General features: G+C 41.0%; 1 pseudogene; it reads right to left on the bottom strand.

Annotated features, from left to right (window-relative positions):
- Positions 1-8,898: 8,898 nt before the first annotated feature.
- On the bottom strand, positions 8,899-12,096 carry LOC102003299 (annotated as a pseudogene).
- Between the last annotated feature and the right edge of the window lie 5,318 nt (positions 12,097-17,414).

Here is a 17,414-nt window from a genome sequence, read left to right as displayed (position 1 = left end):
TTTTATAGTGTTTTGTTCTTCTCAATTGCATTAATTTCTGCTCAGATCTTTATAATCTCCTCATGTCTTTGGGCTTTGGGCCTGACTTGTTCTTCTCTTTCCAATTCTTAATTAGCTCCTGATCTCCAGGCTTGTAGGAGTCCATAGAGTTGTGAGCAGGAAAGGTGTGCCACTTTAGGACAGTCTCCTGAAGCCCCTTCAAAGTCTTTTGTAGTACCTGTAACTGTTGTTGTAAGTTTAAAGCCCCAAATTCCTACAGTACCCCCAGTATGGGCACCAATGATAGTGACCTTCCAAAAAGGATTTCAAAATTTGCGAGCCCATCCTGGTATGGCATATGTCACAACCACAGCAAGGCCATGGTAAGCATAAACACTTAATTTGCACTTGTTTCTTGACACAGTTTAGACAGAATGATCTTTAGGGTGTGATTCTCCCATTCTACTTGCCCCAAGCTCTGAGGCAGATAGGTGGTGTGTAGCTTCCATTTCAGGTCTAAGGTTGCTGAGAAGCTCTGAACTACTATATCCAGGCCCATATTCTGAAGGCCCATATTCTGAACCTACCATCATGGGGAGCCCATACTAGGGAATGATTATCTCCATCAATGTCTTTACCACTTCTTTGGAGGTCTCAGTCTTTGTCTGCATGGCTTCTATCCAACCTGAATAGGTACAAATGAACACCAGCAAATATTTCCTGTTGCCCGTCATGGATTTTATTTCAGTGAAATCCACCTTGATGTCCTCAAAAGGAACAGTTCCTTGTTGCTGGACACCTGGCTTATGCTATGGATGAGAAACTGGGTTGTTATTAGCACAACTGACACATTTGCTGGCCACTGAAGCACACAGAGTCCAGAGTCTGGATATGTAAAAGTAACAGCCAAGCAGTTCCACCATGGCTGTCTTGCCCAACTGGGTCTTGTTGTGTAGTTCTTGAATTACAATATGTCCCAAGTGCTCCAGCAGGAACACCCTTTCTGGGGGCAGCACTTGCCACACATTTTTTTCTATTGCTCCTTCTGTTTTGGCCCAAGCTAGCTTGGCATTGGAATACTTGGGTGGTTGCAAGAGTGGCACCACCAAGACTCATGTCTTGAGCAGCAAATCTCCCATAGCCACTTGCTTTGCTGTCAGATAGGTGGCTCTATTACCTCTCCCCTCCACCATGTTGCCTTTTAGATGTCCATGGCTGTGTATTACCACCATTAGAGTGCGTCACCATACAGCCTGCAGCAGGTTTAAAATTTCTGACACATTTTTTATATCTTTTCCCCCCACAGTCAGAAGGCCTCTCTCCCAGTAAATGGCACCATGCATGTGCAAGGTGGTAAACACATACCAGGAATCTGTGTATATATTCAGTCTTTTGTCTTTTCCTAACTCTGAGGCCCAAGTGAGCACTACCAATTTGGCTTTCTGGGATGATGTTCCTGGGGGTAGCGCCCCTGAATGGATAGTTTGTTCCATTGTCACAACAGCTGCTCACACACTCTGAATCCTGTCTATTACCATACTGCTTCCATCCCCAAATAGGATGAGGTCAGGGTTCAGAAGGGGTGTGTCCTACAGATCTGGTCTTGCAGAATATAGCCTCAATGATTTCTGTGCAGTCATGTTCCAGTGCTTCCAGTGAGGTTGGCAAGACAGGCAGGATTAATAACATTTATAGTCTTAAGAGTTAGACAAGAGTCCTCGGGGAGGGCCTGCTGGTACTGGGCCAGCCTGGTGCCAGACAGCCACTTCCCTCCAGGGCCATGCAGTAAGGTCTCCAATGCATGGGGCACAAACACTCTCAACTTCTATCAGAAAGTTAATTTGTCAGCTTCCTTTACTAGGACCACAGCAGCTGTGATAGCTTACAAACGTATTGGCCATCATGCTGCCACATAGTCCAGTCCTTTAGACAAATGTGCCACTGGACGCTTCCACAGCTCCAAAGTCTGAGTTAAAACTTCCCTTGTAATCCCTTCCTTCTCGTTTATGAACAACTGAAAAAGCTGTGTAATCTCTGGCAAAGCCAGAGCAGGAGCACTCAGTAGTTCCCTCTTTAAGTCATCAAATGCCGTTCTTCATCTCAAGTTCCAGTCTAAGGGGAGATTATTTCCTCTTGTAATGCTTCATACAGGGGTTTGGCAATAGTAGCAAAGTTTGCTACACATAGATGGCAGTACACCACCATTTCCAAGAATTCCTGTAGTTCTTTCCAGGTCTTTGGCTCCTTCAGTCCCTGGATAGCCTGGGTCCAAAGGGTGAGTGGGGTTGTGAGCCACTGGAGCTGGTTGTTGGTCATATGTGTGAGGGCAGGACAGAGGCAGAGTGCCTCAGGCAGTCAAGCTACCTCAGAATTGAAAAAGGTATCCTGCTTGGACAATTACAGTCATTAGTCGCTAGGCAACATTATTCCTCATGATACTGATTTTGCAAGTGTGTAAAATAAATGGCCCTACTGTTGAAGTCAGCCCTCTTGTTCATCAGGCAAGAGGTAACTCCACCTGACCCAAGCTCTTGTCTCTTGTCTTTATTTTTCTCATACCCACTGCCTTTTCTCTCCAGGGTACAATGAAAGACCAACAAGGTTTGCTACAGAGAGGGAATGAGTCCCTCCTTTCAATGTGAACTGTAGGAACTTTTCAGTTTGAACACATACTTGAGCTTTCTTCTTAGAGACTAGATATCCTTTATCCTGTAATAGTTCTAACAGCCTCTTTGTCCCATCCTCGCATGTTTCCTGAGTCTCTGCAGCTAGCAAAAAGTCATCTACATATTGTAAAAGGGAGACATTGGGATTATTTTCACTGAAGGGTACCATGTCCTTTGATAGAGCCTCTCCAAAGATGGGTGAATTCTTGAATCCTTGAGGTAATTGCATCCACGTAAGCTGGCATTTGTGTCCCCTCTCAGATTCCTCCCATTCGAAGACAAATAAGTCGTGAGAAATAATCAACAAAGGAATAGAAAAGAAGGCATTTTTCAAATCTAACACAGTGTATCATACTCGATTAGGCAGGAACAATCTCAATAAGGTATAAGGGTTCAAAACAGTGGGGTGCAAAATCAAGTTAGGGCATTCACAGCCCTCAAGTCTGGGACAAGTCGATATTCATTCAACCCTGGCTTATGAACTGGGATGAAAGTGGTGTTCCAGGGTGACTAACATTCTCTCAATATCCCTGCTGAAAGGAGTCTCTGAATGTGATGCTTTATGCCTTTCCTGGCTTCCACAGCCATAGGATACTGTCTCAATCGGACTGGCTTGTCATGTCCCACCAGTTCCACAATTATTGGAGGAACATGCGCAGCCAAGCCAGGCTGGTTGTCTTCTGCCTAAATCACAGGAAAGAGCTGATTCCATTCAGGAGGAGTCTGAGGCATCTCAAGTTGCTCCACGTTAGCGTTGGCTAGGTAATATTCTTCTTGAAGGGGATAGGAAACAGTCAAGACATGAGCTTCCTAGGGCCCATTCACACATGTGGCAACTATAATTCCTTCAGGGGAGAAAGAGATTTGTATGCATAGCTTTTGGAGAAGGTCTCTGCCCAGCAGAAGGAATGAACGATCTGGCATCAATAGGAACGAGTAACTAACTACGTGTTGTCCTAATTGGAACTACTGTGGCTTGCAGAAAGAGTATGAGGAAGTCTGAGCAAGTGCACTCTAAACTCGTATAGTCTAGTCCAGGAGCGGGGGGGTTGACTGGTCAGGTCGCCACAGACAGATCTGCTCCTGTGTCAGTCAGATAATATACAGGCTTTCCCTCAATTTTTCCTGTTAGCATGCATTTTCTGGGGTCAAGAAACAAGGACACCTGCCTCCTTCAATCTGACCCATTTACCACATCCACCACAAACACATCTTTTTTTCTTTCTAAGCAGTTCTAGGCACTCTCTCTTAAAATGACCCTTTTCTTTACAATAGGCACACTATGGTAAGTGCTAGACATTTCCTCTTATGAGCTCTTCTTTGGAAATTTGAACAAAGAAGATTACTGTGTGATCATGTAATACCAGTGATAAACAAAGAAAACAACATTCTGCACTGAACTCCCTGAAACAATGCCAAAGTTCTTAGTGTGGTACTGTGCTTATCTCATGAAATTGTGCATAGTAATACATTGGTTATGCTGTCCCTGCTTGCTTACACACACCAATGTACCCATTCCATTCCATTCACTCATACAGGCATTTGACTGGGAAGTGCAAATTCATTTCCATCCTTCCTTGAGCATCGCAGAACCTTTGTGGTAAGTGCTATATGTTTCCTCTTATGAGCTCTTCTTTGAATACGTGAACAAAGGCTCCATTTAATGTGTTGGTACATGGGTATTACATACATTACTATGTGATCATGTAACACCTGTGTACAACATGGAAATCAACTTCCTGCATGTAACTTCTTGAAATATTCACACTACTAAGTATTTTGCTGTGCTTATGTCATGGTTCTGTGTATAGGGGTATATTGGTAAGCTGTATCTGTTTGCTAGCAGAGTAGCACAATAAAATGCCATTGCATTCACCAATATGTGTGTCGGCCACAAAGGGTGAGTGATGTCCAACTGTTCCTTGAACACTGCAGAAGCATTGTGGAAAATGATATATGTTTCTGACAATTTGTTCTTCTTAGAAAAACACACAGCAGACTGCCTCTCATGTGCTGGTATACACACACTGTACATGTTACTGTGTGATCATATAATACCAGCGTACAAGGTAGAAATCATCTTTCTTCACATAACTTTCTGAAACATCCACACACTGAAAAGTGTTGTGTTTTGCCTAATTCAAGGAACTGTGCGTAAGTGTACATTGGGGAGGCTGTCCCTGCTTGCTTGCACACAGTCCAACATACCCATTTAATTGCTCTTCCTTATCTGCGCATTTGACTGGTAAGAGTGAATGCATTTCCACCCTTCCCTGAAGACAACAGAAGCTTTGGTACAGTTTTCCTACAATGAGCTCTCCGTGAAAAACTTAACTAGCCTCCCTCTCATGTGTAGGTACACAGGAATTATACCTGTTATTATGTGATCATGTAATAGCAGTGTACAACATGGAAATTAACTTTCTGCAGGTAACTTACTTAAACTCCCATACACTGCTGAGTGCTGTGTTTTGCTTATGTCATGGAACTGTGCATATGCACACATTGGCTAAGCTGTACCAGTTTGCTAGCACAGTGACACAATAACATTTCACTGCATTCACCTGCATGTATATAGGCCACAGAGGCTGAGTGTGTTGGCAACTGTCCTTCAACACTGCAGAAGCATTGTGGATAGTGATACATGTTTCTCACTATGTGACCTTCTTAGAAAACCACAGAGCAGGCTCCCTGTCATGTGCTGGTATACAAGCTCTTTACATGATACTGTGAAATCAAGTAATACCTGTGTGCAACCTGGAAAACAACTTTCTGCACATAACTTCCTGAAACATTCACACACTGCTAAGTGTTGTGTTGTGCTTATGTCATGGAACTGTGTATAGGTTGTACCAGCTTGCTTACACAGAAGCCAACATACCCATTCCATTCCACTCCCTTCACCCATATGTGCATTTGAGTGGGAAGAGTGTATGCATTTCCATCCTTCCCTGAGCATCACAGAAATTTTGTGGTAAGTGCTATCAGTTTCCTCTTATGAGCTCTCCTTTGGAAATGTGAACTCAATCTCCCTCTCATGTGTTGGTACACAAGCACTATATACATTACTATGTGATCATGTGATACCAGTGTACAACACGGAAAGCAACTTGCTGCATATAACTTCCTGAAGCATGCACACACTGCTAAGTGTTTTGTTGTGCTTATGTCATGGTTCTGTGCATAGGCATACATTGTGTAGGATGTATCAGCTTACTACCACAGTGGCACAATAACATTCCATTCCATTCACGGGCATGTGTATAGGCCACAGAGGGTGAGTGTGTTGCCACCCATCCATAAATACTGCAGAAGCATTGTGGTTATATGTTTCTCACAATGTGATCTTCTTAGAAAAATACACAGCAGTCTCCCTGTCATGTGCTAGTACACAGGCTCTATACATGTTACTGTGTGATCATGTAGTACCAGTGTACAACCTGGAAAACAACTTTCTGCAGATATCTTCCTGAAATATTCACACACTGCTAGATGTTGTGTTGTGTTTATGTCATGGAACTGTGGTTAAGCTGTCCCTGCTTCCTTACACAGAGGCCAACCTATCCATTCCATTTCACTCCATCAACCCATACGTTCATTGACCAGGAAGAGTGAATGCATTTCCACCCTTTTATGAGCATTGCAGAAGCTTTGTGGTAAGTGCTATGAGTCACCTCCTATGAGCTCTTCTTTGGAAATGTTAACTCAGACTCCCTCTGATGTGTTAGTACATGGACACTATACACGTTTCTATGAGATCAGGTAATATTACTGTACAACACAGTAATCACCTTGCTGCACATAACTTCCCGAAACATGCACACACTGCTAAGTGTTTTGTTGTTCTTATGTCATGATTCTGTACATAGACATACATTGGGAAAGCTGTATCTGCTTGCTAGCAGAGTGGCATAATAACATTCCATTGCATTCACCGATATGGGTATTGGCTGCAAAGAGTAAGTGTGCTGTCACCCTTCCCTGAACACTGCAGAAGTATTGTGGAAAGTGATATATGTTTCCGACAATGTGTTCTTCTTAGAAAAAACCACCTTTCTGCACATAACTTCCTGAAACATCCACACACTGCCAAGTTTTGTGTTTTGCTTGTGTCAAGGAACTGTGCATAAGCATACATTGGGAAAGCTGTCCTTGCTTGCTTGCACATAGTCCACCATACCCAGTCCACTGCACTCCTTCATCTCTGCATTTGATCGCTAAGAGTGAGTGCATCTCCACCTTTCCCTGAGCACAGCAGAAGCTTTGGTTTAAATGACATAGGTTTCCTTCATGTGTAGGTACACGGGCACTATACCTGTTACTATATGATCATGTAATAGCAGTGTACATCACGGAAATCAACTTTCTGCTGGTAACTTCCTGAAACACCCACAGACTGCTAAGTGTTGTGTGGTGCTTATGTCCTGGAACTGTGCATATGTGTACATGGGGTAAGCTTTACCGACTTGCTAGCACAATGGCACAATAAAATTCCATTGCATTCACAGGTATGTATATAGGCCACAGAGGCTGTATGTGTTGTGACCTGTCTTTGAACACTGAAGCCTTGTGGATAGTCATATACGTTTCTCCCTATGTGACCTTCTTAGAGAAACACAGAGCAGGCTTCCTGTCATGTGCTGGCACACAGGCTCTATACATGTTACTATGTGATCATATAATACCAGTGTACAACCTGAAAAACAACTTTCTGCACATAACTTCCTGAAACATTCACACACTGCTAAGTATTGTGTTGTGCTATGTCATGAAACTCTGTACAGGAATGCATTGGGTAAGCTGTCCCTGCTTGCTTACACAGAGGCCAACATACCCTTTCCATTCCACTCTATTCTCCGCCTGACCTATACAGTGAGTTCAAGGCTGGTCCCTGTCTCAATTTAACAAAAGTGAATAAATAAATAAATGAATAAATAAATAAATAAACAAACGAAATAATAGTGTAAGAAGTCCCTTGCTCCAGCTTAGCTGTTTTAACATTCACAGCAAGATTGCAGTATACAGGGCGATGGTAGATTCCTCCACACAGGGGAAATCAGGCAAGTTGGGTAAGGGTGTGTGTATGTAAATGAATAAAATGTGCACTGCTAGACTGTGGTATTATTACCCCGAAGACAATCATTACATGAAAATGAAAATTCCTGGTAAACAATGCACAAAAGTGAGACAGGAGGATCTTAGCAATTTGGAGACCAGTCTGGGTTACAAAGTGCGCTGAAGGCCAACCTGAATTGCATAGTAATACTCTGTCTCAAAAAAAAGAAAGGCAAAAAAAGAGGCCAAAATGCACACAGGATCAAGAACAAGTACAGAGACAAACCAAACACCTTGCTTTGTAGGTAAACATGCTGTCCTTTTATTACTATATAAATGGACTTCTTTTTCATATGATAGATGACTTATCTATTATCTGTTAAAAATAATAAGAAATTCTTGTTGAAAAAGAGTGTGAGAGAAATGGGAAGGGGAAGAGAGTCACAGTTTGTGGTCTAAATTGTATACTTGTCCCTTGGCTACAGTGTACAAGGAGGATTTCAATTACATGGCCTCCACAATTTCTCTAGTCCATGATTTTTTTTAAATGTGGTACTAGGGATTGAACTCAGGGCTTTCACACTGAGCTACATTCCCAGCCCATTTATGTATGTATATATGCATGTATGTATGTATATATTTAAACTGTTATACATGTATTTAGGAAAAATTTGGCTCAAGTTAAAATGGTTCAACCCATAGTCTCTTTTCAACAGTGGAGCAGATCTATGCAAAATATTTTTCCTTCTCAAAAAAACAAAATAAAAAAAAAATTAATAGTATATTTAGCATAAGGAAATTTGACAATGGACTTTAAACTTGCTAATTTCTACCAGTCGTAAAAGACATGGGTTATTTCCTTCCCATCCTTCAGCTATTCAGAGGAAGGGCAAGTACTGCAAACTCTAGGAACCCCACAGCCTCACACGTGAAGAACTACAGGTCAAGAATAGCACAGGTCAAGGGTAGCACAGAAGCATGGGTATTCCACCTGTGCAGTGAAGTAGAAGAGTCAGGCTGAAGTTCAGTGCATAAACACAGCAGCCAGGGCCCTAGGTGAAGCTGTCTCATCTCAATTACAGTTTCTTCAGGAAGGAAAAAAAGAGACAAATCAAAAATAAGATTTAAAAAATTCCTCGACTTTTGTCACAATTACAAGAATCTTAAACTCTTTGCATTCCCATGCTCATAGGTAGTTTTAATAGACAATGTGCATAGCTTGAATACACAGGGAGAAAAATATTGTATTGTTGACAAAGGACAAGGGACTTCTTGCTTCTGATATTTCAGATTTGCACATTGCAATAGCCAGTCCCAAGTCTTTTTTTTTTTTTCTTTCTGGTTCAGTTGAGCAAGCCTCTGCTCTTTGTCTCTCTCACCCTCCCTCTTGGCCCATTCAGTCCTATACCTATCAGAAGCATAAGCACTGAAGTTAGCATAGTTGCTTAGGTCAGCCTCTTTGTTGACAGTAGTAGATGTAGAAGAATTGGATAAATCACAAAACATGTCAGAATAAGCAGGGCCTATATGGCCTGGGAAGGCTTAAAGGGGTCAACCGTTTGCTCTAAGGAGTTCAGAAGAATCCAATTTGCTGATGGGTATTTTTCCCAAGTGGTGATGTGCAGAGTCTTGTTAGAGTTCCATTCACTGGTGGCAGTACTTGAGTTTTGTCTTCATTCTTGACCGATGTTTCCTCAAAGTCATTTTTGGAGTTACCACACTGGTGACAGAGCTCAACATAAGTGACCAAAAAGGATCTTCATTATTGACCTTGGACAAGGTGCTGAAGTTAGAAAATCCACGTCCAAATGATTCATTTCACAAAACAGAAGCAAAGGGAGTCTGTTGGTGACTCGCTTGCTGAAAGAACAACATTCTGCCAGGAGCAAAAGGGTCATTGTGCTTCATTGTTTCTCCCAGTGCTTTATTGCTGATGCTGGGTGCAGTGAAAGGTTCAGTACCTGAAACGGCAAAAAGGTCAATAGAAGCTTGCTTGGGGACTCCGTCAGACACAAAGGGATATGAAACTGTGAAAGGAGTACCACCCAATGGGTCGATTTTCCCAAAGGGATCACCCTTGATAGGATCGCTGCCAGCCAAAGAATTACAATGGAATAAATACAAGTTTGTGCCCATAACTGGCTGTAGTAGTGAACTTGATCCCACATGAACTCAATCTTTCTCTTTTGCGTGTTTCCAACTGTCAATTTCTGTTACTTTTTTTTCTTTTTTAGAGAGTCTTGCTATGCAGTTTAGGCTGGCCTTGAGCTCACCTTGCAGCCAAGACTGGCATCAGACTCACAACAATCTTCCTGCCTCAGCCTCTCGTCTTCCAGGATTACAGGCATGTGCCACCACACCTGGCTTATCAGTGTCAGTATCAGGAGAAACTTCTTCATTAACAGCTGCAGTCACCACTTCATATTAATCAGTCCCATCTGAAAGTGGTACTTCAGGACTCTTTCTTGCTGGAGAATTCTTGTGTAGGGCTTCAGAAACTATGCTACTGTGGCCTTCAGCTGTACTTTAAGGTTAAATGCTTCACCATCACTGTTTATGCCTACAAGAACCTGTAGAACCACTTACAAGCATGCTGAGTGGGCTGCTGCACCAATTCAATTGATTATGAGATTTTGCCAGATCTTCCAGGTCCATCAGCCTCATTTCCATGAACTGATTTTGTGCTGTGAATCTTGCAGGTGCTGTGAAGAGGTTCCAGCAGAGCCTCTTCTGCTCCACACTCTCCTCCAAATCTGCTCTTTTTGTTGTAGTGGCTCAGTTCTTTAGCTTGGGCCCCCACATCCCCGTAAGTGGAGATCTGTGATTCTTGAGTACTTACTTCTGCTTTCAATGCTGAGCTTAACTTGGCCTCCTCAGCACATTTCTTTCATAATTTTTTGAGTTGCTGTTCTAGCTGGGCTTTCTGCTCATCCAGTTTGTCAAGGAGTTTCTGTTCTTGATGCTTCTGGGCCTGTAGAGTTGCAGGTTAACACTGTCCCTTTGAATTTCATCCTCAAGATATTGAACCTCAATTGTCCTCTATTTCATGTATCTTTTCCCCACTTAAGGTCCTGTTGCACATTATTATTTCCCTTTGCAGGTCGACTATTCCATTGTTAAGGGTATCTAGGTCCTTAATAGTAGGGAGATCTGCACCAGGACTGCACCAAACTGTCTGATGGTGGAATCATCTCAGGTCTGAGAATGTGAGGACGATCAAGGCATTCTGTTAACTGATGCTTGGTTAAGTGAAGAGCCAAAGCAAATTAATCCTTTGAATCCTTCCAACAGTCTTTTGCACCACATAATGCCCATGTGTGAGCTACTAAGTTACAAGGTAAGCTTGTTTTCAGGAAGATTTCATGGACCACCATTCTAGACACAGAACCCATGTACATCTTTATCTGTTTTCAAGAAGATTTCATCATCTTTCACTTTTTTGCAGGTGATACAACTCATGTTTTTCTTTCACACAGTGGCACCAAAGCTGGAGGCAAGGATTTTGGCCCTGGTTCTTTTTCCTGTGCACAGTAGTGGAGAACCACTCAACACATGTCAAAAAGGTCAATAGAAGCTTGCTTTCTATGGACACCTGAAGATGTGACCCTGCTTGTCTACCACAAGTGCATGATGAGATGTAGTTACATAATTGTGACATAGCAATGAAAACTATGCATGAGCCAGTGAGACTAGCATGAAAGAATGTAACTATGAGATAGTAACCTGTATTAAAATTATATAAGAAAGACATAGGCGGCTCATGTGCTCTGTTATGTTCCATGATGCCTGCTATTGCCTAATACATGTGTGTTCTTAATCTGGAGACCTCATCCATGAAACTCTCCCTTGGGCCCCCCAAGTGGGTCAACGTCTGGTGTAGTCAGCAGGATGTTGAGCTGGGTAGTTCCATAGGGTCATTGTGCTTCTCAAGGCTAGGAAGAGCCCCAGGAAATGACTGCTAAAGTGACACACCCCCCACCTCACCATGGCGACCCGCAGCCACTTTCTTGGCAGCTTGGGAAGCCCCAGCACACTGGGAAACATTTTGTTTATGGCTGAGAGGTGTCTTGCTGCAGGTGCTGGCACTCCCAGGTGCCGGCAAGCTGAAGAGACCTCCAGAGATTCCTGTCCCTCTGGTTGACTCCAGTGCTGACCTAAAAGAGCCTGTATCTTCCAACAATACAAACAGATCCAATGGTATGGGGAGCACTGTGAAACCATTAACAACTACAGCTTCCTTGGTTTCCATCAATGTGACAATTGTCACTATGGAATCCTCAGTGACTTCTAAAATGGCAGCATCAGGAATCTTAACCAGTGCAACACCCACCACCTCAAAGTCCACACCTAGCTCAGTGAGTATGTCCCAGAACATAGCCCAGGAGTCAGCACCCATGGTGAGCACAACACACTGTAGTTTGGTGACCTCGCTAACAACAGCTGTTTATTGCCTCAAAAGTTTCCTCTCTTTTTAGGTTGGAAATAATGTACTTATATCTTTTCTCTGTAAATAAGTAGCATAATTTTTTAAATTCAAATACTAGCACTTTGAATACAGATTTTTAAATCTACAGAAACAGTAATGTAGGTGCTTTACTTGCACCCCAACCTCCTGGAGGTCACAGGCACTGGAAGTCTGTGATTGCTGTTGTAGTGGTCTGCGTCTGGTTCCTGTGTGTGTTCTGAACTGACTAGAGAAGCAGAATCAAGCAGACTGCGACCCGCCAACACCACAGTTCCCAGCTGAAAGCCACTGAAAGAGCCATGTATTTCCCATCTACTTCCTGAGGGTAGAGCAGGTGACCCAGGACTCTGCAGCCATTACAGTCTAGTTTGTGCCTTCTGTGCACCCACAGTGGACAGAAGTTACCCACTCAGAAGGCCCATGAACTCTTCTCACTGGGGGGGGGGTTCACATGTGGGCACTCCCTGGTCATGCTCAGTGCCAACTGGGGAGCATTCCATGAGCTGCTGGCAGTGAGGTTTGCATCTGTGTTTTACTAAGGGAGGTCACAGGCACAGACAGTCTGTGATTGTTCTCGGTGCAGCACCTGGCTCCTCTGCTCATCCTCAACTGACTGGAGTCACAGAATCAAACTGTCCACAAACTGTTGACCCTACATTTCTTGTCTGGGTTTTTCCTATACCGTAAACTACCTGGGAACACAGGTCCATTGAACCAGAATTGTGCCACCAGTTCTACCCTAGCTGGGCCATACATGCACCCTGAACAGCAAAGGAAAACTGGATAAGATGGTCTGCAATCAGCTGACACCAATACCTACGTCTGAGAACTGGGATAACTAGATACACTGCACTATCTGCCAGAAAACCCCAGACTAAGTAGTGCATCTCTGTGGACACTGAGGGGTAAGCCTAACCAACAGGAAAACTAGGGACACTAGCAGCCTTTGCTTTGTAGCCATTGAAGAGGGAAATTGAGCTTTCTGTATCTGGTACCAAACATGACAAAATAAAGTACTGAAATATGATCCCAGAACTCCACCCCATTCAGAACAAGTCCAGGAGACATTGACATAGGAGAACTTGGTAAACACACACCTGAAATTGCTGAAATGATTGCAGTGGAAGTAAAGAAACAATTCCATAAGGCCATAGAGGAGATGAGATCAGAAATAATCTCTCAGGCAAAAAATGAAATGATAATAATAATGAAAGAACTGCTCAGCACAACTAAATAAGAAACATACAAGATAATAGAAGAACATTGGCAAGGGATGAAAACATTAAATGAAAAACATAGGAATGAATTAGAACACATAAACTAGATTTAAAGAGAATCCAGGAAATTAAAGATTCCTTTGAAAGCTGCCAAAACCACTTGAATGAAGCTGAAGACAGAATTTCAGATTCTGAAAATTTTTAAAATCAACAAGGAGCCAGGAAAAAAAATCAATTCAACAGTGGCAAGGCGATACAAAGAGGAATAATGTATGAGTAATAGGAGTCAATGAAACAGTAGGAGGCAACACAAATAACATAAAAATAATATTTGCAGAAGTAATAGCAGAAAATTTTCAGAGCATGGAAACAGAGCCTGATATACCAGTAAATGAGGTATATAGAACTCCAATTAATTAAATCCCAAATAAAACTACACCCAGACATATAATAATCAAGATCTCAAATCTTCAGCAAAAGAACAGAATATTAAAAGCTGCTAGAGAAAAGAAACAGATTACCTAAAAAGGAAAGCCCATCAGAATCACAGCAGACTTCTCAGCACAAACCATCCAACTGAGAAGAGCTTGGAGCAAAATATTACATGTCCTGAGACAGACAGCTTCCAACCAAGGCTGATGTAACCTGCCAAAATATTACTCTATTTCAACGGACAAATAAAATATTTCCATGACAAAGAACAATTGAAGAACTTCATGAGTGCCAAACCAGCACTGCAAAGAGAACTAACAGATAATCTAGATAGACAAAAATCTGACCACAACTTCAAGAAGACTAGTAGAAAGGAACTGTCAAGAAGAGCAATTAAACAGGTAGACAAAGTAGGAAACCAAAGCAAGCAAATAACATGACAATGATAAGTCAATACATATTGGTTATAACCATAAATATAAGGGGCCTCAATTCACCAGTTAAAAGAAACAGACTGGCAGAGTTGATTAAGAAACAAAATCCAACAATATGCTGTATACAGGAAACATTTTACTCAGAAGGAAATCCATAGACTGAAAGTCAAAGCATGGAAAACAATTCTCCATGCAATAGGAACCCAGAAAAAAGCAGGTGTAGCTATTTTGTTTGCAGACAATGTAAACTTCAAACTAAGAACTATCAAAAGAGAAAAAGAAGGTCACTACTTACTTGTCAGGGTAAAATTACAAGAGGATGAGAGAACAATCATAAACATGTATGCACCAAATATTGGAGCTCCAAAATATATAAGACAAATCTTAACAGACATGAAAACGCATATATTTAATAAGACTATTGCAACGGGGGACTTCAACACCTCTTTGACAAAAAGAAATAGGTCAACTGGACAAAAAATCAGCAAGGAAATAAAAGATCTGAACCAAAGCTGCAAACAAATGGACTTTGTAGATGTATACAAAGGGTTCCACTGCTGACTTCAAAATAAATATTTTTCTCAGCTGCACATGGGTCTTTCTCTAAAATGGACCATATTCTAGCCCACAGAGCATACCTACATAAATGTAAAGGAGGTGAAATCCCATGCAAATTATGACCACAGTACAATGAAATTGGAAATTAATGACAAAAGGAACTCCAAAAACTCATAAACACTTGGAAATTAAGTAACAACCTCCTGAACAGCCAATGGGTCACAGAAGAAATTTAAAAAAACCTACAAACAAATGAAAATGTAAATACAACTTACCAGAATCTGTGGGGTGCAAGAAAGCAGTGCTCATAGGGAAATTTGTAGTGGTGAACCCACAAGTAAGGAAAACAGAAAGAGAACAAATAAATAGCATATAGAAAAAGAAGAACAAGTCAAGCCTAAAGCCCAAAGAAAGGATGTGATTGTAAAGATTAGGGCAGAAATAAAAGCAATTAAGATGAAGATCCTACAAAAAAATAAATGAATCAAAGAATTGTTTCTTTGAAAGAATAAATACAATTGATAAACCCCTAGCAAATCTTATCAAAAAGAAAAGGGAAAAAACTCAAACTCATGCAATAAGAAATGAAAAGGATGAAAATACTACAGATTCCACAGAAATTCAGATCATAAACACCTACTTTGAGTATATTTACTCCCATAGGATAAAAATCTCAGAAGAAATGGACAGATTCCTAGATATGTGTGAATTACCAAGGTTGAGTCAAGAAGATATAAAAATTATGAACAACTCAGTATCAATTGAGGAGATTGAAAATGTGATTAAAGAGTTACTGACAAAAAGAAGCCTAGGCTCTAATGGATTCACAGCAGAATTTGACAAGAAATTCAGAGAAGATTTAATACCAACACTCCCCAAACTTTTCAATGCAACTACAAAAGGAAGCAATTCTCCCAACTCATTTCTGCAGGCAAGTATTATACCAAAAAAGGAGAAACACTCAAGTAAGAAAGAGAGCTCCAGACCAGTTTCCCTCATGAATATAGATGAAAACATAGACAATAAAATTCTAGGAAAAAGAATGCAGCAAATCTTGAAGAAAATCATACACACTACCAAGACAGATTCATTCCGGGAATGCAGGGATAGTTCAATATTCACAAATCAATTAATGTTGTTCACCATATCACTAGAGGAAGAGAGAAAAACCATATGATCAGCTCAATAGAGGCAGAAAAATCTTTAAACAAAGTTCAACATGCATTCATGAAAAAAACTTTAAAGAAAATAGGAATAGATTGTGTTTACCTTAACCTGATCAAAAGCATGTGTATCAAACAAAGAGCCAACATCATACTAAGTGAACAAAAACTGAAACCTTTTACTTTAAAACCAGAAACAAGGCAAAGATGTCCACTGTCTCCACTCCTGTTCAACATAGCTCTGGAAGCATTAACCAGAGTAATTAGACAAGAGAGAGAAATGAAATACATAGGATAGGAAAGGAAGAAGTAAAACTGTCACTCTTTGCATATGACATGATACTTTATATGGAAGACCCCATAAGCTTCACAAAAAGACTTTTTGAATTAATCAATGAATTCAGCAATGTAGCTGAATACAAAATCATTACCCAAGAATCAATAGCATTCTTACACAAAGACAACAAACAGATTGCACAAGAAATTAAGAAAACCCTACAGTTGCCAATGACATGCAAGGAATTCATATATTTAGGAATCAATCTAACAAAAGAAATAAAAGATCTACTAAAAGAAAATTATAGTACTCTGAAAGAAGAGATTAAGGAAGATTTCAGTAAATGGAAAAACATTCCTTCCTCATAGGTAGAAAGAACAAACACTGTGAAAATGATCATACTCCCCAAATTGCTATACACATTCAATGCAATTTTCACTAAACTATCATGAGCATACATCACAGATCTACAGAAAACATGCCTTAAATTCATCCTGAACCAGAAGGAATCCAAAAGAACAAAAGCAATCCTGGGCAACAAGGACAAGTCAGGTAGAGTCACAATCTTTTACCTGAAATAATACTACAAATCTACTGTTACCAAATCAAGCTGGTACTGGCTAAAATCAGACCTGAGGATCAATGGAACAGACTGGAAGAAACAGCCAAAACCAAGAACACACTCAGTCACCCAATATTTCATAAAGGGGTCAAATAAACTCACTGGAAGAATGAGAGCTTCTCTAATAAATGGTGCCAGAAAAATTGGCTTGCCACTTGCCAAAGACTGAAAATAGACCCAAGTTTAACACCATGCACCAAATTCAAGTCAAAGTGGATCACAGATCTCCATATTAAAAGAGAAACACTAAATCTATTGGAAGAGAAAGTAAGGAAAAAACCTTGAAGACATAGGGGTAGGCAGAGAGTTTATGAACAAAAGTGAAACTGCACAGGAAATACTTCAAAGAATCAAAAACTGTGATCTCATCCTATTGAAACATTTCTGCACATTTAAAAAATCAACAGCAGAGTAAAAAGAGAAGTCACAAATTGGAAGAAATATTAGCTGGCTGTACCATGGACAAAGGTCTTCTATCTAGAACATATAAAGATTTTAAAAACATCAGCATCCTCCCCCCCCCAAATTCAAAGACCCAACCCAAGC

This window comes from Chinchilla lanigera, unplaced genomic scaffold (genome assembly GCF_000276665.1).
Source record: "Chinchilla lanigera isolate Chin_1 unplaced genomic scaffold, ChiLan1.0 scaffold00048, whole genome shotgun sequence".
NCBI lineage: Eukaryota > Metazoa > Chordata > Mammalia > Rodentia > Chinchillidae > Chinchilla > Chinchilla lanigera.
This window is presented reverse-complemented; position numbering and strand designations above follow the sequence as displayed.